General features: G+C 33.6%; 1 pseudogene; it reads right to left on the bottom strand.

Annotated features, from left to right (window-relative positions):
• Window positions 1-23,458: 23,458 nt before the first annotated feature.
• On the bottom strand, window positions 23,459-24,716 carry LOC124507868 (26S proteasome regulatory subunit 4-like; annotated as a pseudogene).
• Window positions 24,717-25,736: the final 1,020 nt, after the last annotated feature.

The following is a 25,736-nucleotide window of genomic DNA, read 5'->3' on the forward strand; positions in this document are numbered from 1 at the left end:
AACCAACGATACTTCTGGAGTAAGTGCTGGCAGGAAGCAGGTGCTATTAATTAGGTTATTGGGCATATTGTTTGATTTTATCTAGAAGGGGAGAAGAAGCTTGGCTAATGTTGTGTAAAAGAAGTCGTCTGAAAATGAAGACTGCATAGTCATTGTTTTCAATATGTAGTGTCTTTGAAAAATTTTTTTTTTTTTTCAACGTTTATTTATTTTTGGGACAGAGAGAGACAGAGCATGAACGGGGGAGGGGCAGAGAGAGAGGGAGACACAGAATCGGAAACAGGCTCCAGGCTCTGAGCCATCAGCCCAGAGCCTGACGCGGGGCTCGAACTCACGGACCATGAGATCGTGACCTGGCTGATGTCGGACGCTTAACCGACTGCGCCACCCAGGCGCCCCAATATGTAGTGTCTTTGTATCTGTCCTATTTTACAAATTGTCAGAAGGTAGTCACAGAGGGGCCTTGTTTGATCTTTGTGTATATTCTGTGAGTGTTGTTTGTAATGGCCTAGCTACTTGTTACTCATATTTTGTTCTATAGAATCTAATTCCATAAATTTTTAGAGTTGTGTTGATGAGAAGTTGAACTAGAATAATTATCTCATGTTTGACTGTAAGATGTGTTGTTTAATCATGTTCTGTGACAGTGCCTGCATGATAGCATTTAAGTCTCTGGACAGAATGTGTTGGCCAGTTGTAATACAGGCAATTTCCATTTGGAAAATAATTGTAAGTCCTAATAAACTCTGAAAGCAGAAACATAGAATCACAACCACAGACCAGGAAAACATAATCTTAAAGAATAGCTAGGCTTCTTCTGGACAGCCAAGTGGTCATTTTCATTAGACTATTCATTTATTGTTCTACCCAATCATTGCTTTTTGTTTATGGGTACAAGAAGTGTTTTCTAGAGCACAAGTTACCATTGACTAGCCAAGGATAACTCGGGGCCCAAGTGATTGTCTAAAATAACACCAGCTCTTAGATTTAAACTACTTGGTTAAGCCTCTAGAGTAGACTTATGGTCATTTGTGATTAAAAACAAGTTAGAAACATGGGGTGCCTGGGTGGCTCAGTCAGTTAAGCGTCCGACTTTGGCTCAGGTTGTGATCTTACGGCTTGTGAGTTTGAGCCCCACATCAGGCTCTGTGCTGACAGCTCAGAGCCTGGAGCCTCTTCAGATTCTGTGTCTTTCTCCCTCTCTCTCTCTCTCTCTCTCTCTCTCTCTCTCTGCCCCTCCCCTGCTCACACTCTGTCTCTCAAAAATAAACAAACATTAAAAAAAAATAAAAAATAAAGTCAGAAACAAAATTCAGAACTCTTTTTTAGTTGCATTATTCCACAACTGGATTGCAGCTCACAAAGTATATGTGAGGAGGGAGTAGATTATTATTCCTCAAGGGAGCTCTCCTACATTAAGCACACTTGCCTTCTTTTACATTTCTCTGCATACCCTTAACACTATAGATGAGTATGATATGGAAAATGGATATTTTGACTAACAGTGAGGCTATGCCAAATTCTTTCAAGATAGCCCCAGTGAAATTGTATCCTTGACACCAGAAAGGTAGGTTGGAATTCCCCAGTTGAAGAAAAACAAGCAATTTCTTTTTTTCTACTATTAAATGGTAGCTCTCTGACAAGGACAAGCCTCAATCAATCCATCATGAAAATGATCTGACAATGACCACGTATAGTTCATTCCTGAGGGCAGTTGGTTTGGTTAATAGTGGTTTTTAGCTAAGACATTCTGAGATTCTAAGCCAGGGCTTCGGCTGACATTCCACTTTTATGTCAGCTACCAATGAACCAGCAAGTCATGTAAAATTCATTTTAATTGGTTTGTTCTATTTTTATGGGATATCCAAAGAGTTCAGGAAACCTCTTTTGCCAAATCATTCAAAATGATCAAGGCCCACCCCTAAAGCATACCTACTATCTGTATAAATACTCAGTTTTTAGCTGCAAAGCTTGGGTAAGTATGAGCAATTTAGTTATTTGAGTTGATTTAACTTCTGGGAGACCTTGGTATTTTAATGGTGAATTTATGTCTATGGTACTGTAGTCAGCTTTACACCTGCTTGGTATGAATCATCAACACAAAACATTAAATCAGGGTTATTCAAAGGAGTTTTTGTAAGGTCTGTATTAGGCATGAATATTTCCCTAATGGAGTCAGTGGGTTCAGGGTGTTACATTGATGGATAGTGAAGTGAGAGAAACGTGACAAGGAGGACATTAGCACATCTCTGGAGACTTTAATTTTCCTATGAAGTGTATTGTGGATGTCAGTATCTCTCAATTGTTTTGTTCCTTTGAAAATTAATTTGTTGATAGTTATTATATCATTCCATGAATAAAACTTAAGTATGCTTCTTTTAACCTGAGAAGTATGCAGTCATTAAAACATAGTCATATTAATATGTTTTAATTATACATAGTTAACCTAGAAGCCTTCAATTCTCTTTTGGCATATCTCTTTTGGCATACCTAGATTTGGTAAATAAAGGAGCTCTCACAATGAGAGATAATTAAAATAAAGGATGTCAAACAAACTACACTATTCCCATTATTTTTCTTTTTCTTAAGGTGAGGAAACAAATCTTTGCTTTACCTATGGCCATAGAGACTTAACAGTTATATTAATCCAAATTTGAATCCTGAACCTGGGAAAAGCAAATTCAAAGAGAATTTTGAGAAGAGATAAGATATGAATATACATAATATTTATATGTAATACATAGTTATGGAACTATTTTTAAACTCAGAAATGAATATCAATGATTATTAGAAACCTTTAATACTTTCTTTCTAAAAATAAAGAACTTCAAAAATGATTTGATTAAGTTATGGCAAAAATCCCAGAGAAACTAAAGGTTTCATTATTTTATGAAATATTGTCTTTTAGTATATTTGTAAGTTTTTAAATCTAGTCTTAAGATAACTTGATATATATCTTATAGGAATATAAAAAATATATTGTATTTGTTATATAAATAATTGTCATGTACAATATGTAATGTAAATTATTATAAGTGTACAAGTAAATAATAACTTTAAAGATCATACCATAGCTTTAAAATAAAAATAAAATTATTATCAGCATATTAAATGTAACAATATAAAATATAATATTAAATATGACATCTTAAATAATAAAAGTTCTCTTGAAAACTATACAAACCATTCTTACCATTATGAATATATTTTTTATATATATTTTAGTGACATTCCCCATACAGCCTAAATCATCTATATTAGCACCATTAGACAAAGTAACCAAAATTGATTTCCTCAAGAAACAGAAAACAAGAAGACAGAAAACTAAAAACTGTGCAGTTGTGTTTCTTTAAAAGCACATGCCATATAACTTTTACAAATACCAAGGTGGCAAAGAAAATATATATATAAAAATACCCAAAGGGACTTAGAACATTTTCTTAATTTTGCTATTCTATATTCCTAATAATATAATATACCAGGTAATAAAAACTACAGTTCAAGACCAGAGTCACTAGAAATTGTCTGGGGAGATTAAAGAAAACTGAGTTATTCTAAGTGATTTCAAGAAAGCATAAAAGGGAAAAGGTATTTGTGGAGGAGCAACAATGAGAAGAAAGAGTGATGATAAATCAAAGAGGAGATAGGGAGATATTTAGGTGAGAAGTCACCATGCAATTAATGTAAAACCCACACTTTAAAATTTGTTCTTTGTTATTTTTTTAAGTCTAGAAATGCATTCTTTACCTTTGTTGAGAGGAAGAGACTCATTCAATATCTGCAAAAGAAAATCTGAGCTTTAATGTATGGGACTACATTGCTAACCAATCAAATTGCTAAGGTTGGGGGAAGCATGGGATCAGGAATTAGTACTCTTTTAGAAGCAGGTGTGTATAGAGATTTTGAACTTTAGTCAAGGAAGCAAGTTGACTAGAATTTGGATATTTCTGGTTGATTTCACTGGCTTTCAGAAGCTGGTTACTAATGAAGGTTGTCATTGATTGGTTAGTATTACAGACTGAATTGTGCCTCCTGCGTCCCCCAAATTCATATGTTGAAGCCCTAATCCCCAGTGTGACTATATATGGAGATAAAGTCTTTAAAGAGGTAATTAAGGTTAAATGAAGTTATCAGGGTGGGGCCCTAATCCAATAAGACTAACATCTTTATAATAAGAGGAGGAGACACTGGGACTGCTAAGCACAGAGGAAAGGCCTTGTGAGGACTGGAAGGTAGCCATCAGCAAGCCAGGGAGAGAAGTCTCACCATAAACTAACCCTACTGGTACCTTGATCTTAGGACTGATAGTCTGCAGAGCAGTGAGAAAATAAATATCTGTTATTTAAGCCACCCAGTTCATAGTGTTGTATTATGGCAGCTCTAGCTAATATAATCATATATATATATATACATATATATATATATGTGTATATATATGTATATATGTATATATGTGTATATATATATGTATATATATGTATATATATGTATATATATGTGTGTGTGTGTATATATATATATATACACACACACACATATATATATTTGTGTTCACCAATGCTAACTTCTGTGGTCTGTACATACCCTTACCCTCTGGCTTTAGCCAATTCTCCAGCTCAGAGGTTTCAAGAAAAAAAGGAGAATGATATTTAGATATTTATTTCCTCCAGTTCCCTTTGCAGGGGATGGACCTTCTCTTGGCCATTTAGATTAATAGTTTAATATATATATATATATATATATATATATATATATATATATATATTAGAAGGCTAGCTTCACTCTTTGTGTTCACTTTTGTGTGTGTGTGTGTGTGTGTGTGTGTGTGTGTGTGATTTTTTTCTCCCCTTTGAATCATTCCTGTAGGAGAGCCCATCATCAATTGTCCTGATTCTTAACTGTGTGTTGATTCTTCATGATTCTTCATGATTCTTCTTCAGAAGATCTCTTCATGTTCATGTTGAGGTTGTATAGATGGTTTGAAAGTTGATCAATATTATTTAATCCTCTTTTAATTTTTAATTTTCTTTTTGAATTCTGTGTTGCCTGGAGACATTCAAGATTCTAGACAACAGATATGTGAAACAAATAAAAATAATGAAAAGCATTCTAGGAAGGTACCGAATGCACTCTGTAGTCATAACGTATCATTGTTGAGATATTACCAAGAAAACAAGCCTTTATGATTCCAAGTCTACCTTAGATAGGCAAGTAACCCTTCTTTTAGATTGTAATGTTTTTGTAAAATATTAGCATTAGTAGTGGTTATGTCCCTCTTGGCAAGCCTAAAACAAAACAAAATAAAACTCCTGAAACTGTTTTGTATTCTACCGCTAATTGCCTAAAATTTAAACTAGTTTGGGATGTACTAAGGGCATTGGATATGAAAATATACTTAAACTAATAATGAGAAAAGGCATAACCAAAAGAATAAAGAAAAAAAAACTATGCAAAGGATATTGAGAAAATTGCTACTTCCTGTTTCTAGAAATTTCTTCTAATAGTCTTGGACAGATGCTGATTACTTTGTGCAGTAGGTTACTTGTTTTGAAGATCTTGCATCTGCATTCAATTTCTCACATTAAACAAGAAGGGTCAAGATTATGTCAGTCATAAACACTCTTAAAAGAAATTAATATAAGACTAATATATAAACAAAAATGTCAACTTCGTGATTTAAAATGACATATGCATCTCAAATGCTGAATTATGCCAGTTAGGTTCAAAGAACTCTGAATGTCAGATTAAACCATAAATTAGGTTATTACTCAGTAGGCCTAGAGTGAGATATTTTAAGGGATTATTTTCCATGAAAATGTCGTAGTAGGGGAATAAATATTCATATTTTTCTATTTCATCATCTTTTCTTTTCTATTCTGTTTTAATTATATTTTTTCTCCACATAGACAAATTTTATTCTCAAGAGCAATATTTAGTGTTACAATCATATACATAAATTATAAAATATTGACCCTGTTTTGTTTTCGTTTGGTTTGCTTTGTTTCTAGACCCCATGAACTCTACAAGTCTTCTGTTAGGAAATGAAGGCATGCTTATATTTATGTTATGATAAATTACTAATTAACTTAAAAATTTAACAATAAATTGCCTAATACCTATCATGTGGTAGGAGTTAAGGCTGAAGAACATAATTTCCGCCTCAATTGGTTTATAGAAAAATGGGAAATATGATATTTAATCTTAAATAGAAAAGAAGGAAAATAAGAAACATAAATAATGAAGAAACATTTCATTAAACTGAAGAAAGTCATCAGGCCCCAATTGCAGGGTCTCTCAAGTTACTAAAAACATCTACCCACCTATTTGTTGTATATTCTCATATGATTGCCTATGATATTATTCCATAGTTTCCTAATATGATTTCTTAAATCCAAGCTAAAACATGTCTACTAGATAGTAATCATACATCAGAACACCAATAAAAGCACTATGTTAAGCAGCAAGGCATGAATATGAAAAATAAGCTTTGTTTCTGATTTCATAAAATACCAGACAATGTGGACTAGTCAACTAAGGGATGAATCAAAATTAAAAACACCTTAGCATAAATTTACTGCAAATTAAAAACAAATGGAGAAATAATAAGTGATAATTTTGAAAGATAGAAAGAGAAGTGATGAATAGAAATGATAAGTATATTTTTTAAAGGTCACGTGACTTGAAAATGGAAGAGATGAACATTGAATCATTCAGGTAGTTCCATTTAAAATGAAATATCAAAATATAATTTTACCAGTTCTGGCTATCATTATTTTGTTCCTTCTGATCTACCCTGTAACTTCTTCACTCTTTGTGTTCTCCAAAGAGTGCTAACTTCTGTGGTCTGTACATACCCTTACCCTCTGGCTTCTAGCCAATTCTCCAGCTCAGGGCATTGACAGAGGTTTCAAGAAAAAAAGGAGAATGATATTTAGATATTTATTTCCTCCAGTTCCCTTCTTGCAGGGGATGGACCTTCTCTTGGCCATTTTAGATTAATAGTTTAACATTCAGATATGTGGGTCCCTCTATTGGCCAAAGTGAATTACCAGGCAAATTGGAATGCTTCTCTATAATCAGCACAATGCTGACTATGTTCAGAACACAATAAATTGACTGGAGTGTTATTTATGACTCTTGTTAAATTCTACTCAATAGTAATCCACAATCATCCAATAAATATTACAGACATTATTGCCAAAACTCAGTTTCCGCGAAAGCAAAGGTTCATTCAGGTTTGTAAAGAATCCCTAACCAGCCGCACTGGGAGCCCCATATATGAGGAAGCATTGACTTAGGCTTTAGGAACAGCTTCTAAAGTAGGGAGGTAAGCAGCCATGTTAAATTTACCTTCATTAGTAACTAGCTTCTGAAAGCCAGTGCAATCCACCAGAAATATCCAAATTCTAGTCAACATGCTTCCTTGACTAAAGTTCAAAATCTCTATACACACCTGCTTCTAAAAGAGTACTAATTCCTGATCCCATGCTTCCCCCAACCTTAGCAGTTTGATTGGTTAGCAATGTAGTCCCATACATTAAAGCTCAGATTTTCTTTTGCAGATATTGAATGAGTCTCTTCCTTTCAACAAAGGTAAAGAATGCAGTTTCTAGACTTAAAAAAATAGCAAAGGCCAAATTTGGCTCTTTTTTCCTTCTTTGTTTCACACTATCTTGTATGAAGGATATTGTCAACTCACCTCTTAGATTTAATGCGTAACAGTGACCAAATTTTCACTAACTCTTGACAATAGAGAGACACTGAAGAGATTTGTGTACCTTTTGCCCACAGAAGTTACAAAAATATACACCAAGGGGCAAACAAGGTGCATTGGGCCCACTCTATTAGGTTTCTTTTTAAAATTACTCTCTAACCTTGTTTTCCATGCTTAAGTGTCTGGGATATGTGCACAAAATCAAAGTTGGCTATTTCTGCCTCTGGCTTCTGTCAAGCAGTCACTCAACATAGCTTCTGTGTCTCAAACTGAAGTAATTCCTCCCTCCCTTTGTGTTTCAGGTCTTGAGGTGGTAGTGAAGCCCAATTATTACTAGGTGCAGGATTCAATCCCTTGTAATTTCATTACGCACAATCCATACTCTTGTAAATAATGTTTTAAATAAAAGCTCAGCATATTAGGTGAATATAAGCTTTTCATTTGTTTTCCTAGAAGGGCCCTTTCGATAAGGTTCCCAATATTTGCAAGAGTGCTGACTTGGTAATATTATCAAGTACTGTTTTAGCTATAGATTACTGCAAAGTTTTCAGAAGGCATTTTTATGGTATGTATTAAAAATCCTCAAAAGTTATTACTTAGAATAGGCTAAACTGTAGTATAATAAGTTACTCTAAATTCATAGTTGTTTAAAGAACAAGAAATTGTTTCTCAAGTAACAGTCCTGAACAAGTATGCAGGTCAGTGGAACACTTTTCTGCCGAATATGCATTGAGAAACTAAGGCCATAACAGATATTAAATTTAACCAATGTTTCCAAGGGCAACTTGCCAATCATCCAAGATGGAAAAAGAACATAGAGTATCATACCAGGGGATTTTATTAGGAAAATCTGGAAGTGATGCCTATTGAATCTGCCTATCTTCGATTGGAGAAAAATTAACCACATGGCCATACCTAATTGCAAAGGAGGATGGAAAAATAATCTAGTTTTGTCCTCAATAAATGGGAGAAAATATGTCAGTTGGTAGCAAGCAGGCTTTCCCAATTCAAGAAAGTTTCTGTAAAAATATTCGGGGCCACACAAATATGGGTATGCAAGGTTATATATCATGTTGTAACTTTTATAATAGGAAACTGGAGACAATTTATGATTGGTTAAATGAGTATAGCTCTTGTGTTAATAATTTATTATGAAGCCATTTAAAATTACAAGTTAAGATATTTAAAACTTGGCTTGCTGTTATATATTTGTATATTCTTATTTTTAAAATATTTGATATGTATATATTTTTAAAAGCTGCAAAGAAAAAGAAAAAATATGAATTGTGATCTTTGTGTGTGAGTTTTTATATTTCTTTAAATTCTTCTGTGTTTATAAACGATTCTACAGTAATTATGTATAATTTTTATAATCAAAATAAAATGTATAAAATTATTTAGAGTAGTTATACAAGCATGTCATTTGAGCTACTTTAAATACAAATAGGAAGCAAATTACTTTTACAATGAAAAATATATTTTCCACATTGTCACTTGTTGGAAAAAGGGAACAGATTTTCCTCCCACATGTGAGAAGAAAATCACCTAGAGAAAGAGGCAAAACATGCGACACTTTAGTGCAAACCGAGACTTTTTCAGAATCATGTCAGGTTCTGAAAACAGAAGTTTATAACAGAAACTGTTTAGTAACATTAATCATAGCGTTTGGTACTGTCTTGCCCATGATGTCTAAACATTTATTTAAAGATCTTGTTAGGGTTATAAAAGTACCTGTATGCAGAGTTTTTATTAAATTTCATATTAAAATATCAAAATATTTGTTTTTTTAATGTCCAATTATTAGAGGATTTTAATGGTGTTGGTATGTCAATAGTTATATTGAAACTAGATCTCAAATAAAATATATCCATCTTGCTAATAAAAATATAGAGGAATCTTGAAAGTTGTGAATTTTTGTCTTTAATATGGCATATGTCCCTTTCAAACTGTAAGGGATGATAATTTTCTAAGCATGGATGAAGTTCAGTTTTCACTTTTAGATTTTATAACAGAATTTCTTAAACAGCCAATTTAAATTGTTTTGGTTCCTCCTCAAAGTTTGAGAAATATTCAAAGTCAAAAGAAAAAGAACTAAGTAAATGTGTATGTCTATGTGTATATGTATATACATGAACATTGTTAAAAAGCAAAATTCAACTGAGTAAATTTGAAGATCTTATTGGCTTTATTAAGTGGTTCATGAATTGGACACCATCCCCTCTGGCAAACAGAAACAATCTCCAATGAGCTGTACAGGATGGAAGGCTTTTATAGCCAGAAATGGGGAAAGAGTGGATTGTTCCAGGAAAGGTCACCTTTCCTTTAGGGAATGAAAGGGGTCTGTTGGACAGCTTACCTCAGTAGTGCTGACCAGGAAATTCCAGACTGACTAGTTAAGGTTAGATTCCTGGGAGGGGCTTAAAATGCAATTAGGTTAGGTGTTAAGTCTTGCTGATGTGGGGTTTTGCACAAGTGACTCAATTGTGAACCTGTTGTTTCTTAAAAACAAAAAGTGTATATATATATATATATATATATATATATATATATACACACACACACACACACACATATACATATATGTGCATATTTGCATATATATTATGGCCATATTTGCATATATATATTATGGCCATATTATATGGCTCAGTCAGTTAAGCATCTGACTCTTGAGTTGGGTTCATGGGACTGAGCCCCACACCAGGTTTTGTGCTGACTGCACAGATCTTGCTTGGGATTCTCTCTCTCTCTCCACCCCACTCTGTCTCTCACTCTCTATTTCTCTCTCTGTCTCTCAAATAAACATTAAAAAAATAAAGGTAAAGAAAACTTATACATATGCATGCAAAGTAATAATGAATATTGCTAGTAACTGAACATCATACCCTTCTGATTGCCACCTATGTGTGGTGATATTGCCTGATGTATTAAGCATAATCTCATTTCTTTCTCAGTTAACTACAGCTACATGGTTCTATTACCTCAGAATGTCATCATCACAAAATTATAAGGAAATTCACTGAAATAGCAGTCTCTCCCAACTTCCTCTTCATCTTCACCTTCCCCAAAAGAGGAGACTAAATAACACCTTTTTCCCCTATAAACACATTACTATGTATCACAAATACATAAGGATTTCACTATAATATCATTATCACACCAAAATATTTAAAATTATTAATTCATACCATGTAACTACAGTCTATGTTATTTTTCCAGAGTATCAAAAATATAGTTCTGCTGGGTTTTTTTTGTTGTTTTTGATTTTGATTGAAGATCCAAATATGGCCCATTTTTAAACTTATTATAGCTTCTCCCTTAGTTTATCTTTTCATGCGGAATGTAGTTGACCTTTGAGCAACATGGGATTAGGGGTGCCAATTCCTATGCAGTTGAAAATCTGTGTATAACTTTTGATCCCCCCAAATTTAACTACCAATAGCCCACTAGTGACTATAAGCCTTACTAATAACACGAACAGTTGATTAAAACATATTGTGTATGTTGTATATATTATATACTATATTCTTATAATAAAGTATGCTAGAGAAAAGAAAATAATTTTTTCAAGTTTTTATTTGAATTCCAGTTAGTTAGCATACAGTGTAATATTAATTTCAGGCATGCAATATAGTGATCCAACACTGCCATCCAATACCAGGGGCTCATCACAAGTGTACTCCTTAATCCCCATCACCTGTTTCATCCATCACCCCACCCACCTCCATCCTGGTAACCATCAGTTTGTTATCTATAATTAAGAGTCTATTTATTGTTTTATTTCTCTCTAAGTGGAAAATATTATTAAGAAAATCATAAGGAAGACAAAATAGATTTACAGTACTGTACTGCATTTATAAAAATAAAAATAGGCCTATAAGTAGACTTATATGGTCAAACTCATGCTGTTCAAGGGTCAACTGTATTTATTTATTCATTATTTAAATGTAGCCCCTTGTACTATGTAGAATTTCCCACTTTCTCTATTCAGGTTGTTTCATTTTCATGGTATCATTTAGCATATTTCTATATGGCCTAAGTTTTCTGTGAATGGGAAGTACGATTTTGACACTTGATAAATTCTAGCGAGGTCATTTTGAGTTACTCAGATAAGGGAAAATGGTTTAAATAATTGAGCTAAATAATTACCTTGCAGGGATAAGCTATAATAGAAATGGAAACTTGACGAATATTCTTTGAAAATTTTCAAATGGAATATGGGTTGATGGGAAGAGACATATTTATTTCTGATTTATTTAACCGAGGATTCAGTAATTGCCTGCACAGAGCACGAGTAAATGAATATAAATTAGAATGGCTTTCCCCTGTCCTACTCTTCTTCTCTAGGGACATACAACATGCAGATTATGTGTTGTTAAGAGTTGAAAACACAGAGACGTTATTGTCTTTCAATAATCTTTTTATACACCAGGTTGCAGCATCTTCTTAAAAGATTTACACTGCTAATCTCTGCACTTCTCTTGAAATAAATACTTTTATAAATATCGTTGTCCCCTGCTAACTAAAGCAACTCAGCCTTAGCTAGGCTATGTCCTCATAGCAAAGCCAGCAGGATCCCTTTCCAGGTGACCCTGAACAATCTCTATTTTTAGGATCCCTGATAACCGCATTTCTACACAGAATTTCTTCAAAGGCGTGGGAAAAAGAGCTAAATAAAAGGTACATCCAGACTGAATGTAGCCACACATGTTTTTAATCTAAGCCTATTGTATAATATTTTAAAGAATTATATGAGACTACGATGGACCAGAAATCGCTTACATAATACATTATGATGAAGGTGTTTTTGTGTGTGTGTGTTGTTTTTGTTTTGTTTGTTTTTGTTTTTGTTTTTTTGATAAAGACAGCGGATTAATCCAACTTCGTACCTGAAAAATAAAATGCCAAGAAATAAAATAGTTATGTTAGCTTTGTATACATTATTGTTCAGAACCTCTGATTCCTGTTTGTACCACACATTTATTAGGTTACAATTGAACATTCTATTAATCTTACTAAAACTTTTGGGTGAAATTCAATTTTCACTAAACTCTGATGATAGTTTTATAAATAAAATTGTTGTAGCTATTAATATGTTGGTATAAACATTAAAAAAGACCACAGTCTGGGGCGCCTGGGTGGCTCAGTCGGTTAAGCGGCCGACTTCGGCTCAGGTCATGATCTCGCGGTCCGTGGGTTCGAGCCTGTTTCAGATTCTGTGTCTCCCTCTCTCTCACCCTCCCCTGTTCGTGCTCTGTCTCTCCCTGTCTCAAAAATAAATAAAACGTTAAAAAAATTAAAAAAAAAACACAGTCACCATGTATTCAATACACTCTGCATGTGGTCATAGATGAGCTATTTGCACGTAAGATTTTAGGTGAATTAAATGACTTTAATGTTTTTTTTCAAATTTCAAGATTCTATGAATATATTATTCCTGAAAAAATCTAAATTTATCTCCACAAATTTGGTTATGTATCACAAATTACCTGTAACTCCACAGATTACCTGTAACATGTAGTAATCTGATTCTTTTATTATACTTAATAAAATATAGCATCATTAAGCATAACATTTTCCATCACATTTTTTAATCAATGATTTAGCCTATCAGTTTAATTATATATGTTTGGTTGGAGAAGATAAGGAGAATTTTAAAAACCAGTAACTCAAGTATGACTGACTGCATTATCATTTGGTAAAATTGAAAAGGGATATATTTCACTATTTGCACTTTGTAAAGAACAACTGTTTATATTTCTGGGCGGTTTGTTTTTTGAGCCTCCTTTCCCTCATTTGGCTCTAAAGACAACTATGTATTCTTTTGGCAAACAGCCCAACTTCATTGTCACTGCAATTCAATGGTATTGACCTCCCTAATTCCCCCCAATTGAGGAGTGGATATGTCTGGTCCATTAGAGAACCAAACCTCTCTGAAAAGTGATTGGGAAAGGAAATACATGGCAGAAACAAATCCTGTTTCATTTCCTTCTTTCTGGACATGTGAGAAAATATATTTTCCAGCATCTCCTTCACTCAGGTAGCTGGATGTTACTGAGTTCTTGGCAAGTCAATTCAGAGTGTATTTTTTTGTGTGTGTGTGTTTTCTCTCTCTTCCCCTGCTATGGAGATTTTAAGGTCATGAGTTAAAGATGGCATGACGGAAGGGTGGGAAAGAGTCTTTTGACCTACATCAGTCATGGCTTGAGCAACAAATAACGCTTCCTTACGTTAAGCTACCATTACGGTATGTATTTATGACTGCAGCAAGTCCTAAACCTACTCTGACTGACAGGGATGGGCATGCAACCCCAGGCCAGTGAGACTTAGTTTAAATCGTTGGTGGAACTATTATAAGTGTAATCAGTCCGTTTCTTTGTGTTGCCAAAAAATAAAATGTAAAGTTAGATGTTCCTGGAGATCAACTTGTTTTGTGGGGAGATTCAGCTGAACTTAGGGTGGAAATAAAGAAGCAAGAGCATGATGTTATTAGACCATCTGAATGTTCATCTATAGCCATATTGGAACCTTTGAGTTACATAAGCTAATAAATGTTCCTTTTTTCTTAAGTCAATATGTGTTTTTGATCATTTGCATTTTAAAGAGCTAAAATTGATAATGGCCATAGAACTTCCAGTATGTTTTCTACAAACTTACAAACTTACATATTTTGGCCTTTGAAGATGAGGAGTCTCATTTAATTGATTTACTCTGTGACTATAGAAATGACAATAAATAGAAAAGCTTCTCTTTTAAAATCTCCCTTATTTGATGTTCTACCAGAGAGCCAGCATCATTCTCATCCTGAAATGGTTCTGTGTTTTGCTTCTTGGTGCAACTTAATTAAAATTAACCTCCGGATAGTTTCTATTCATCATATTTTGTGTTAAAATATAAAAACTTACACATGCACACACATACACACACTTACATTATTACCACTTTTAAAGTATAATTTAAAAATTATAGTTAAATCCTGATTCCACAGACAGTTATAACATCCAAGCTCTTGTTGAACACACGTTTGTTTGTTGAATCATATTTTTAGCTATGAAAGTATTTAATCCTATCACATACCTGCTGAGCTCTAGAAAATCTCTACTCCTTAAAAATCAATTTTACAAACTTAATTTTTCTTGTTTTTCCAATTTTATTAGGCTAAATCTTATAAGCTCTGTGTTAAAATTAAACTACAAAAACTTCCTGAATCTTATTTTTATTGATTTTTCCAGACACAGCTTTAAAAACGGCTACTAGATAAACACTGCAGAAGAATTTTGTCCGGTGTATGAAGACTCTGAGGATTATTTATTTATATAGGATTATCTATGTGAATTTAAATTATAAATGTCCCATTTTAATTTAATGGACTGTATTTAAAACTTATTTTTTGTATGTGTTAAATCACAAACCAATTGGTGCCAATATTACAGCATATTTGTTCAAATTTTATTATTCTGGGTCCTCAACATCGGTTTACATATAGAGATGTAAAATACTATCATAATGAATATTGAAATGTAAAATAAAAATAATATTCTTTAGAAAAATACATAATTTATTTTAAGGAGAACACTTAAAAATATAGGCTCATCGTTTACAATATAGCCTTATTATCAACTAACAGAGTTAGCCTTCTCTTTCCCTTGAATTATAAGTTTTTCAGACCTCCTATAAGGTCTGTATTAATTTGTTTATTGATTGATTTAATAATTATGTATAGCTACTGGATTTACTGTAAACTATTGATCCCACTCCTAAAGGTTGCCTGCAGACTGAACTCAACACTACTGAAATATTTCACTAATACAAGTTAAGAGAATTGTTATTTTTTACCCTTATGTCTGAATACTGTCAGTCGAGTAATGTAAATAAGCCTGATTAGCTGTTTCAGAAAGCAGAGTCGTAAAGCAAACGAACTAAAATTCTAAGACCCTTTGTTTACATGGACTGATTACTTTCCAAAAATTGTGTCTGCTAAATTTTGTCCTTTCAATGCTGGTCAAGATGTCTAGTGCAATGCAACCATATAAAAGAGTTAAATTAGTTATTGCAAATAACCCAGAGACATCTGCTAATATTGTTAAATCAAACTCCATGTCTCCATTTAAGTCCTTGAATAAAGAAGTACTTATATGTAATGATGACATTTGAAAATGGTCCATTATTCAACAGTTTTTCAACTAAATAGAACACCTTCCAAACAAGAACATGATCTGGTGTACATCTGAGATACAAGGTTCTTAAAACATGCTCTGAAATTAGTTATCTGTAGTAAATACAGACTATGCCTTGATTATATGTAAGTCTACTTAAATAAGGTGAATTCATTGTGGCTTATGCAAACACAGGTTTCTTCATAGATTTCTTCATTGGAAGACCACACTGTTCTGGGCTTAGAGAAAGCCAAAGAACACTTAAAGAAAGCTAATTAATATCCAACAGCTACACCACATGGTGGAGTGGATCAGTGACAGAAATGGCAACAGTGGACTTTTAGACAGCAGGCTTCCTATTACTTGCTTATGGAGAGTGTTATTTTCCTTTAGATTATATAAGATGGGGGTTACAAATACAAATGCTCAAGAAGGCAGATTTTTTTTTTACATTTTGAAGGGGGCAGCAAAATATCTAGTTATTAAAATATATGAGATTTCCCAATTGAAAATATTGCCTATATTAGTTTTAGAAACAACAATTTGCAGTCTAAACAAAATACATTAAACACGACGTTTCTACCACATGAGTGACCAGAGTGTGATTTAAGTGCCCAAGGGCCTTGAATAATACAGTGGAGATAAGAAGGAAGAAACAGCATGTAAAAACCGTGCTCCTGGCAATCAAACATGTTTAGTACCCAAGGAAGACTAACGTTTCCCTCAGCTTGACTAACTTTTAGATGCTTCTACCTGACTCTAGACCCTGACCTCTTTTTTTCTTAGAATATTTACTCTAGAAAACTTATAAACTCTTTCTGTGCCCTGTTGAGATGAAGTTTCTTGCCAGTTTTACAAACCAGTAAAGCCCTTGTCAAGTTCCTGGGAGCCATCCCTTTGAACTGTAATCATCAAGGATAACAGCACTACCGTCTGCCTCTGTCAATAAGAAGGCAAGAGGCTAACTGTAATGGGCAGTAATGAGCAAATACAAATGACCGTGATCAAAAAGAAAAAAAAAAAAAACCTTGCAAACTCAGGAAAAACTGAATGCACCTGGCACATCCTATACACCAATGCCACCCCCCTGAGGTCCTCAGTACTTTTGTACTAACTTACTCCAGGGCTTAAGAACCCTCCCACCTTTCCTCTGAGTGGAATTGAGTTCAAAGGGAGTTCTGTCCCCTCTCCACTCTTCCAATAGCCATGAAGAAAGTCTTCCTTGACTGTTGAACTTTGTTCAGTGTAATTTTTGTTTTGACAGTGTTTCAACATTTTAAACTTCATTTAGAGAAATAGGAGGAATGTGATTAATTATACTCCAGGCATGTTAGACTCATTTGTTCAGATTACACACTGCAGTTACTTGTGTTCTAATGGATTTTACCCATTGGACAGGTTCCTAGGCAAGACTGGTTTAGTTTTCTCCTGTATCTCTCATGACGAGAAGGGTATTCGGTTGATAACAGGCACTCACTACATGTGTTTTGAGTGACATGAATATGATATAGATAGATAGGTCTGTCCAAGCCACTAAACTAGTTACCCTGTGAACAACGACAACAACAACAACAAAGGGATAAAAGGGTTTAAAAATGATAAGAGTCAGAAGTGGTAGAGTCGAAAGTGCACAAGTTTTAGTAAGCTGGATGTTATTTTGATACAACTGCATTCATTTATTGGCTATATGATCACAGATGACATTGTTATCCTGTTTCACTACAGTGTGTTTATTAGATAATAGCAACATTATCAAATATTATGTCGAAGGCTTTTGATATTTAGAAGTTTTTGATAACATTGTAAAATAATAGTTAAATATGGTTTATTATCCTCAATTTTTTACTCTAAAATAATTACTGTAAGCAAGATTATACTGATTTATGTTGGGGTAATATATAATTATTTGGGAAAGATACTGAATAGAGATATTAGGAGTTGTAATCATTTGAAACTCTTCCTGTTTTCAATCCTATTAGTACTTTAGTTTCTGTTGTTATTAAAAAAAAAAACTGACATATTTTTTCCCTACCATGAATTCCTTTTCATACTTCCAGAACATTTTCAAGGATTATTTTGACTATCATATCTCTGCTAAGCCAATAATAGGGTCATTCACTCTGTGTTCTTTTAGTGTCTTTTATATATTCCTGATATGAAACACATTTTAATGCATTGTACTTGTGTATATTTGACTAAACTGAGACCTTCTTCATGTAGGAAATATGACTATTTTGTTGTTTCTTGGAGGCCTATCATCTGTGTCTGGCGTATAATACATCCTCGATATTCAATTTTTGATTGGTTGGCTGGCTGGCTGACTGAGGCCATTTTTCTCAATTTTTGTTCAAAGTGAGTAAAACATGAGGAATTAAGAGAAACTTTTAAGATAAATAAAAACAAAATTATTTTTAGCCACTTCCAAAAATAACAATTTTGGCAAAGATTAATAGGTTGGAATAATAGGCTTTGGTTGACTTGAAATGCCCAGAATATACCGAAAATACTTCATTGTTGTCACTCAAAATTATCCTTATTTGTTTATTGTTAATGGACTGACAGATACAAAGGAGAAAATACACACACACACCCCACACACACTTAGAATGTCTCTCTGTGCCACTGTTTGACAAAATAAAATGTGTCAGGAATATTATAATAATTTCTATTTGGCTCTGCAAATTATTGTTTGCAAAGTCAGAATGCTTCGTGGTTTTGAACAGACATCAACATGAATTGCTTTAACGATACCAGAATTTATTATGTCATTTCTCTGTGCTGGGCACCAGCTACATATTTTCTATTCCATTTAATCTACAGGTTAATCCTTGGGTTTCCTTATTTCTGGAAAGAATCTTATGATTAGAAAATAACTTTGTCTAAGTTCTCTCAGCTAATATGAGGTAAAATCCAAATTCGGGTATAGGGATCTAAGACTCTAAACCTTATGTTTTTATGTATCGTCCTATATTCCACTTGTAGAGAAACACCTGCACAGACTCTTAAACCTTTACAGTTTATAAAAAAGGTCGTTAATGAAAGGCTGAATACATTTGCATTATGTAATAATCTTGGCTTTAGCAGAGTATAGGAATGGAATGTATGTGCCTAAAGTATAAGATATTATGCTAAAAGATTTATGTAAAAATATGTCTTGAGTATATTCTTTGCCCCAGTGGAGGTCAAACAGAAATAATTCATTTTGGAAGAGAGAGAGCAATAACTTTTCTAGACGAATAGAAAGGGATGGCAACCTTGTTGTACCCAAGGCCTCATAGATATCATGTAACCTTCTCATTTTTACAACTAACAATTTCATATGGATTCATTACTTTATAAAGAAGAGGGAGTGCAAGAGAGAAAGAGTCTATGAAAGGCATTTTATGATACCCATTATGTGCAATCAAGTTAATGATGAAACTGCATTTTCTGTAGTACTCCAAAGAATTAGAAGCATAGAAATACAAATCACACCTTCTTAATTAGAACAAATTAATTACTAAAAATGATGAAAACAATTTGCAATCAATTTATTCTCCCTCAAATTACATATTAGTTTCTATATGTATTTCTAGCTAGAAGTACAATTTTTGTTTATTAACATTTGTTACCAAGTACTGTATATCATCCATAATTCTGGGTTATTAAATTCCTGAAGCATGCAGTACAGCAAACTTAATAGATTTTATGCAAATTGTTATATAACAAAATAAGAGCAGATGCTACTCATCACATCAGAATCTTTCAAAAACAGCTTCAAATTTTTGTTAAAATTAAACAAAACATACAGGTACCTTTGTGGCCATTAATTTATTTTAACCCATTCCTTATAACTGTTTTTAGCCATTCTCATAACCTTTTGCACCACATTGTGATAAAATGTCTGATTCAACATTCTTTTGTATTAAGCTACTATCTTTGAGTTCTTATTAGGATCTATGGGATAATTTACGGATACCAACATTTTCACTGCCGAACAAGGTATAGATAAATAGAGGACAAAATTCAGCTTTGGGTATAGCTCAACAGTTAAACTACAAACAACATGAAAATTTTAAGTGCCTAGTTTTGTGTTTATATGTATTAATATATAAAATAAGCATGTAAATACCTGCTCACAAACATACACATTTATAACCTATGTCATTTCAGTTGTGTTTTCTTTCTAAATTCAAGAAATACAATACAGAGATAATTGTCTCAAGAACAATTATATGTAGACATTAAATCTTAATGCAGAACATTTTTTAAATAAGTTTTTTTCAAAGTTTATTTTTGAGAGACAGAGAGAGACAGAGGGTGAGCAGAGACAGAGAGGGAGACACAGAATCCCAAGCAGTCTCCAGGCTCTGAGCTGTCAACACAGAGCCCAACATGGGGCTCAAAGTCACAAACCATGAGATCATGACCTGAGCCACCCAGACACCCCTGAATGCGGTACACTTTTTAATTCTGTGATTTTACTAATCTTTGTATACAGATAGAACATTGAATTTCATAATTATACTGAACTTTTATAAAATAGCTCTTAGAGTTATAACAGTGCAAATAATGATTTGTTGAATTCACATACATTTTTACTTAAATTTGAAAATTACATAGTGCAAGTGTTCATTTTGGGTATAGGCAAAGAAATCAAACATAAGTTGTGATAGCTGAAGTAAGTTTGAGGAAGGTCACTTTGTCAGTCTACTGGTCTCCTAAAAAAAAAAAGTGTATGAAATCACATGAGACAATGTATGTATCAAGCTAAACACAGTGATTCTGCTCCTTATGTAATGAAGAGTTTAATTTGAGATATAATAGGGCAAAACAAGGAGAGAGGCATATGTATCTTTATAGGACACAAGAGAGCCAAAAGAGTCTTATTCATTATTGTATTTCTCAGTGGAGAGATATAAAGGGATCTTCCATTGTGCCTATACTATGAGATATATTTCAACACAAAATTTTTAAAAATGAAAGTAAGTATGGGAACTGGAAATTGAGCAAAGAAACAAACAGGTGTCATGAATTAACAGGTGAAATAAACAGGTCAAAGTGTTTGGAAACCATATTGAAAAAAATAATTTCCCTTGGATTATTAACAAAACTGACATTATCACAGTACAGTGAAATAATAACATATTAACAAAATATTTAAACTACCTAACCACTTAAAAATTAGGTGAACCTCAAGATACCTATTTGATCAAGTGGAAAATTCTTTATTTTATAGAGAGTATTTGGCAAATAATATAAATATCTATGGATTATGGTTATAATTCTTCTCACAGATATATATCATAAATTCATGTTATTTTTATTAATTGAGAATAATTGAAAATGAATTGACAGAACATGGTTATTTGATAATTTATGAGTTTATTCTTCAGAATTAAAAGCTTTCATCAATTTTAACAGTAACTTCTCCAAGGAAAATTAAAGATACTTTTAAAAATAACACTCAAAATTATATCATAACTCAAAAATATATTAACAATAAATAATCAAGGTTTATAGCTTAAAAGTATCTTGAATATACACCACAATTGCATTTCAGTAAATGGAGACTAATTAATAATTCTTTAATGGTAAAATAAATGGCAGAAAAATCAGATTTCCTCAATTTAGGGAGTCATATAACATAATTTTATTTTAAATTGTAGATTTCCCCCACAAACTTAAAAATTTACTTTAAAATTCACATGGAAAATGAAATGCATAAAAGATAGAATAGTATGTGTACTGGTTTCATAAATAATATAAAGGTATTATAAAATCCATTGATTAAATAATTGTGATGCTGGCCCAGCAACAAATATGCAGATCAATGAGCAGAACACAAATTATTAATTAAAGAAGAAATTTATTAGATAAAACCGGCATTTCAAATCAGACAGGAAACGTGTGGATTATTCAATGAATAACATGATTAACAGTTGTTAATAATGTAGTTGCTATTTCTGATCTGTCAGCTTTCCTTTGAAATAGTGATGTGGCTCTATTCTTTTTTTTTTTTTTTAACGTTTATTTATTTTTGAGACAGAGAGAGACAGAGCATGAAGGGGGGAGGGGCAGAGAGAGAAGGAGACACAGAATGGGAAGCAGCCTCCAGGCTCTGAGCCATCAGCCCAGAGCCTGACGCGGGGCTCGAACTCACGGACCGCAAGATCGTGACCTGAGCTGAAGTCGGACGCTTAACCGACTGCGCCACCCAGGCGCCCCTGATGTGGCTCTATTCTTAATGCTTAGAATCTTTGTTGTTATTTAATTATAGTGTGTTTCTTTTTATCATTTTAAGACTTTTGCCCAATTTGAATGTTGTAATATAGATAATTTTTAATATCAACAGTATTATCTCTTTAAATATGATTCATATTAAGCTTACTTTCTTTACTTTTAGTTATAAGAATATATTTAAGAATAAAAATGTGTTAAATAGTTATATACGTATACATCTCTATATCGTATAGAGCTTTTTAAGATGATCGTGGCTTTGTTTCCCTTAAGATCCTAGAGAGATTTCTTTTTAAATATTAAAAATAGAAACAATCACCTAGGGGAGGGGAAAAGCCATGGACTGAGACATCTTGAAATACTAATTATTTGAAAATTTTAATATGAAGTCCTTAAAAGCTATGGAAGCTATCATAAGTCCTCACTACTTTTTTTAATGTAGTATATAAATTGTATGAGTGCAAACATCAAGTTTATGAACTATGCTTAAACTTTTTAGCAACATAGAAGTCAACCCTAGACAATTGTGGAAGTAAAACAAGTTCTCTGAAACATGAGCCCTGAGATTTTTTAAATATTTTGGTCAAGTTGCAGCAGGGAACAGTCTGGCACAGCTCAGGGTAGAAGAAAATATGTGTTAAAACACTACTGTTAGTGGTACTGTCCAGATACTTTGAAAAAAGGTCAAGAGCAACGAAATGACTTTTGAGAGGTTTAATTATGTTATTTTATTAGTTACTATATGAAATACTAGCACACAGTATATACGGATGCCTTTGGGAATTAAATGAACACAAATTTTACAAACACAAAAATTAACCTGAACCCATTCTTTGTAACATAAACAAACATGAGCCCAAAAGAGATCTTACTTAAATATTAAGAATATAGTTACAAAACTTTTAGGATGAAACACATTAGAATACATTTGAAACCTTGACTAAGGCACAGACTTTTTAGAAAACCAAAGAAAAATATATAAAAAGCAAATTGACAAGTTAGTTTGCATAAAAATTAATAGTCACAGATTGAAAGAAAACATTTGATAAAGAAATTATTTCTTGTTTTTTGTTTGTTTATTTGTTTTTGTTTTGATTTTTTTTTGAAAAGCAACTCGCCTTTTTGGGGGGAGAGTACCGCACGTGACCAACAGATGAAGGCAGCCCAGCGGGCACCCTGCACATCACACTCAAAAAGGGACACAGGAGGTTTTACTAAGAAAGATCAACTGGAACATGGGTTCCTCTGGGCAACTTTCCCAACCTCATCCCTCTGAGGAGTCAGGACATTCCGACAGATAGAGCCCCTCAGGGGTGCCACCTTGTTTTTTGTTTTTGTTTTTGTTTTTGATTTTGTTTTTTTTATAAAGAACATTTTCTTTAGATTTTTTGGAGTCTTCATTTCTTGTTTTCATTCTGTTCTCTCAAGGCCATCAGACCAACTTCTGTACAGATTGTCTGGATGTCGGCCCCAGAGAAGTCATCTTTAGCCATGATCAAGTCATCCAGCATAACATCATTGGCCAAGGTCATCCTGCTTGCATGCATCTGAAAGACGTGCTTCTTAGTCTTTTCATCGGGCAGGGGGAACATAATTTTCCTGTCAATGCAGCCTGGTCTGGTGAGTACTGAATCCAAAGTTAACCATTCGGTTTGTGGCCATGATCACTTTCATGACACCCCTTGAATCAAATCCATCCAACTGGTTCAACAGTTCCAACATTGTTCATTGAATTTCCCTCTCACCACTGGAATTTGAGACATAACTTTTTGTTCCAGTGGCATCAATTTCATCAATAAACACGATGGATGGTGCATATTCTTCTGCAACTCGAAACAGTTCCTGAAGGAGGTTAGGCCCATCACCTAGATACTTCTGAATAAGTTCAGAACCAACCACTCAAAAAAGTGGCTGAAGTTTGGTTTGCTACTGCTTTGGCTAATAAGGTTTCACCTGTGCCAGGTGGCACAGAATGACCCCCTTTTGGGTACTTTATGCCCATCTCTTCATAATATTCATGATGAGTTGGAGGAAGCTCCACAGATTCCTTAATTTCCTGGATTTGGTTGTCCAGCCCCCCAACGGCAGCATAGGTTTCCTGGCGGGGGTGCTTTTTTACCTTCATCACTGTGATCAAGGGTCTGTGTCATCCATGAGCACCTTTATGATGGCATATACCTTGTGGCTAAGCAAGACCGAGCAGCCTGGCTCCAGCAGATCCTTGTCTACAAAGTAAAGAATGCTGACATAGTGTTCTGAGCCCACAGATGTAGACACGATGGCATGATTGCCCTCAATGATCTCTTCCAACATTCCTACTGACATTGGGTTCCCTTCAGATCATCCACCTTTGATCTTTCCTCTTCTTGCTTTTCTTCTAAAAGTTTCATTTGTTCCTGATTTCTAATGAATTCTTCCTCCATGAGAAAATAGTCTTTTCAGTAACTTTAACTGGCATGGAGTGTGAGGTATCTCCGTGGCAGCTTGCTGACAGCATCTGATCTCCTTGTCTTCTTTTTCTTTTTCCCTACTCTAGTTGGCCGGGAAGGTTTGTATTTCTTTTCCTTGTCCTTTTCATCCTTCTTGCCACCTCCAGAGCCATGACCACCACTCTGACTTTGACCCATCTTGCTTCAGCCCCTCCAACCCCTCCAACATTACCAGAAGTGCTGATAATGAAATTATTTCTGAAATAGATAAAACATTTCAAAGTTCAATAATAAGAAGCAAACAATCCAATAAAAAGGAACTCAAAATACTTGAACTAAACTACAACAAAGTAGAATTATGGATAGAAAATAAGCACATCAAAAAAAAAAAAGTTCAACATCTTTAGGCTCTAGAGAAATGCCAATTAATACCAAAATGAAATGCTACTACACACCTGCCTACAGGAATGGATAAAATTGAGGCAAATAAATAAGCAAAACTGATCATACCAAGAATTGGTGAATATGTGGAGTGCAACTAGAAATCCTGTACATTGTGGAAGAACTGTAAAATTATATAATAATTCTGGAAAATAGTGTGGTCATTTCTTATAAATTTATATATGTGCTAACCATGTGAACTAAAGATCCCTCCCATGTATTTACTCCAGAGAAATAGAAAGTTATGTTTGCACATAGCCTTTAAGCAAAGGTTTATCATAGCTCTATTCATAACCAGTAAAAAGCATAAACAACCCAAATGCCCCTCAATCAAGTAATGGACAAACTCTATTTATCCATGCAATGAAAGCAATAAAAAGAAATAAACTACAGATACATGCAACAAAAAGAATCAATCAAACACATTATGCTAAGAGAAAGTAGGGAAACTCAAAAGGCTGTGCACGTATTCCTCATAACATATTAGCAAATCACATCCGCAATGTTTAAAAATAATTATATTCTGTGACTAACTGGGATATATTCCAGATATGCAAGTCTGGTAACTTATTTGAAAATCAGTTAATGTAATATACCACATCAATAGGCTAAGAAGAAAATCATATGCTCATATCAATGGATGCAGAAAAGGCGTTTAAAAATCAATACCCATGTGTGATAAATACTCTCACACAAACTTGGAATAGAGGGGATCTTTCTCAACTTGATAAGGACACTTTCAACAAATCTACGACAAACATCATGCTTGACATTAAA

The sequence above is a fragment of the Lynx rufus genome, unplaced genomic scaffold (genome assembly GCF_022079265.1).
Source record: "Lynx rufus isolate CCGP_SWC_20201006 ecotype Redwood Valley unplaced genomic scaffold, mLynRuf1.p SCAF_1, whole genome shotgun sequence".
Lineage (NCBI taxonomy): Eukaryota > Metazoa > Chordata > Mammalia > Carnivora > Felidae > Lynx > Lynx rufus.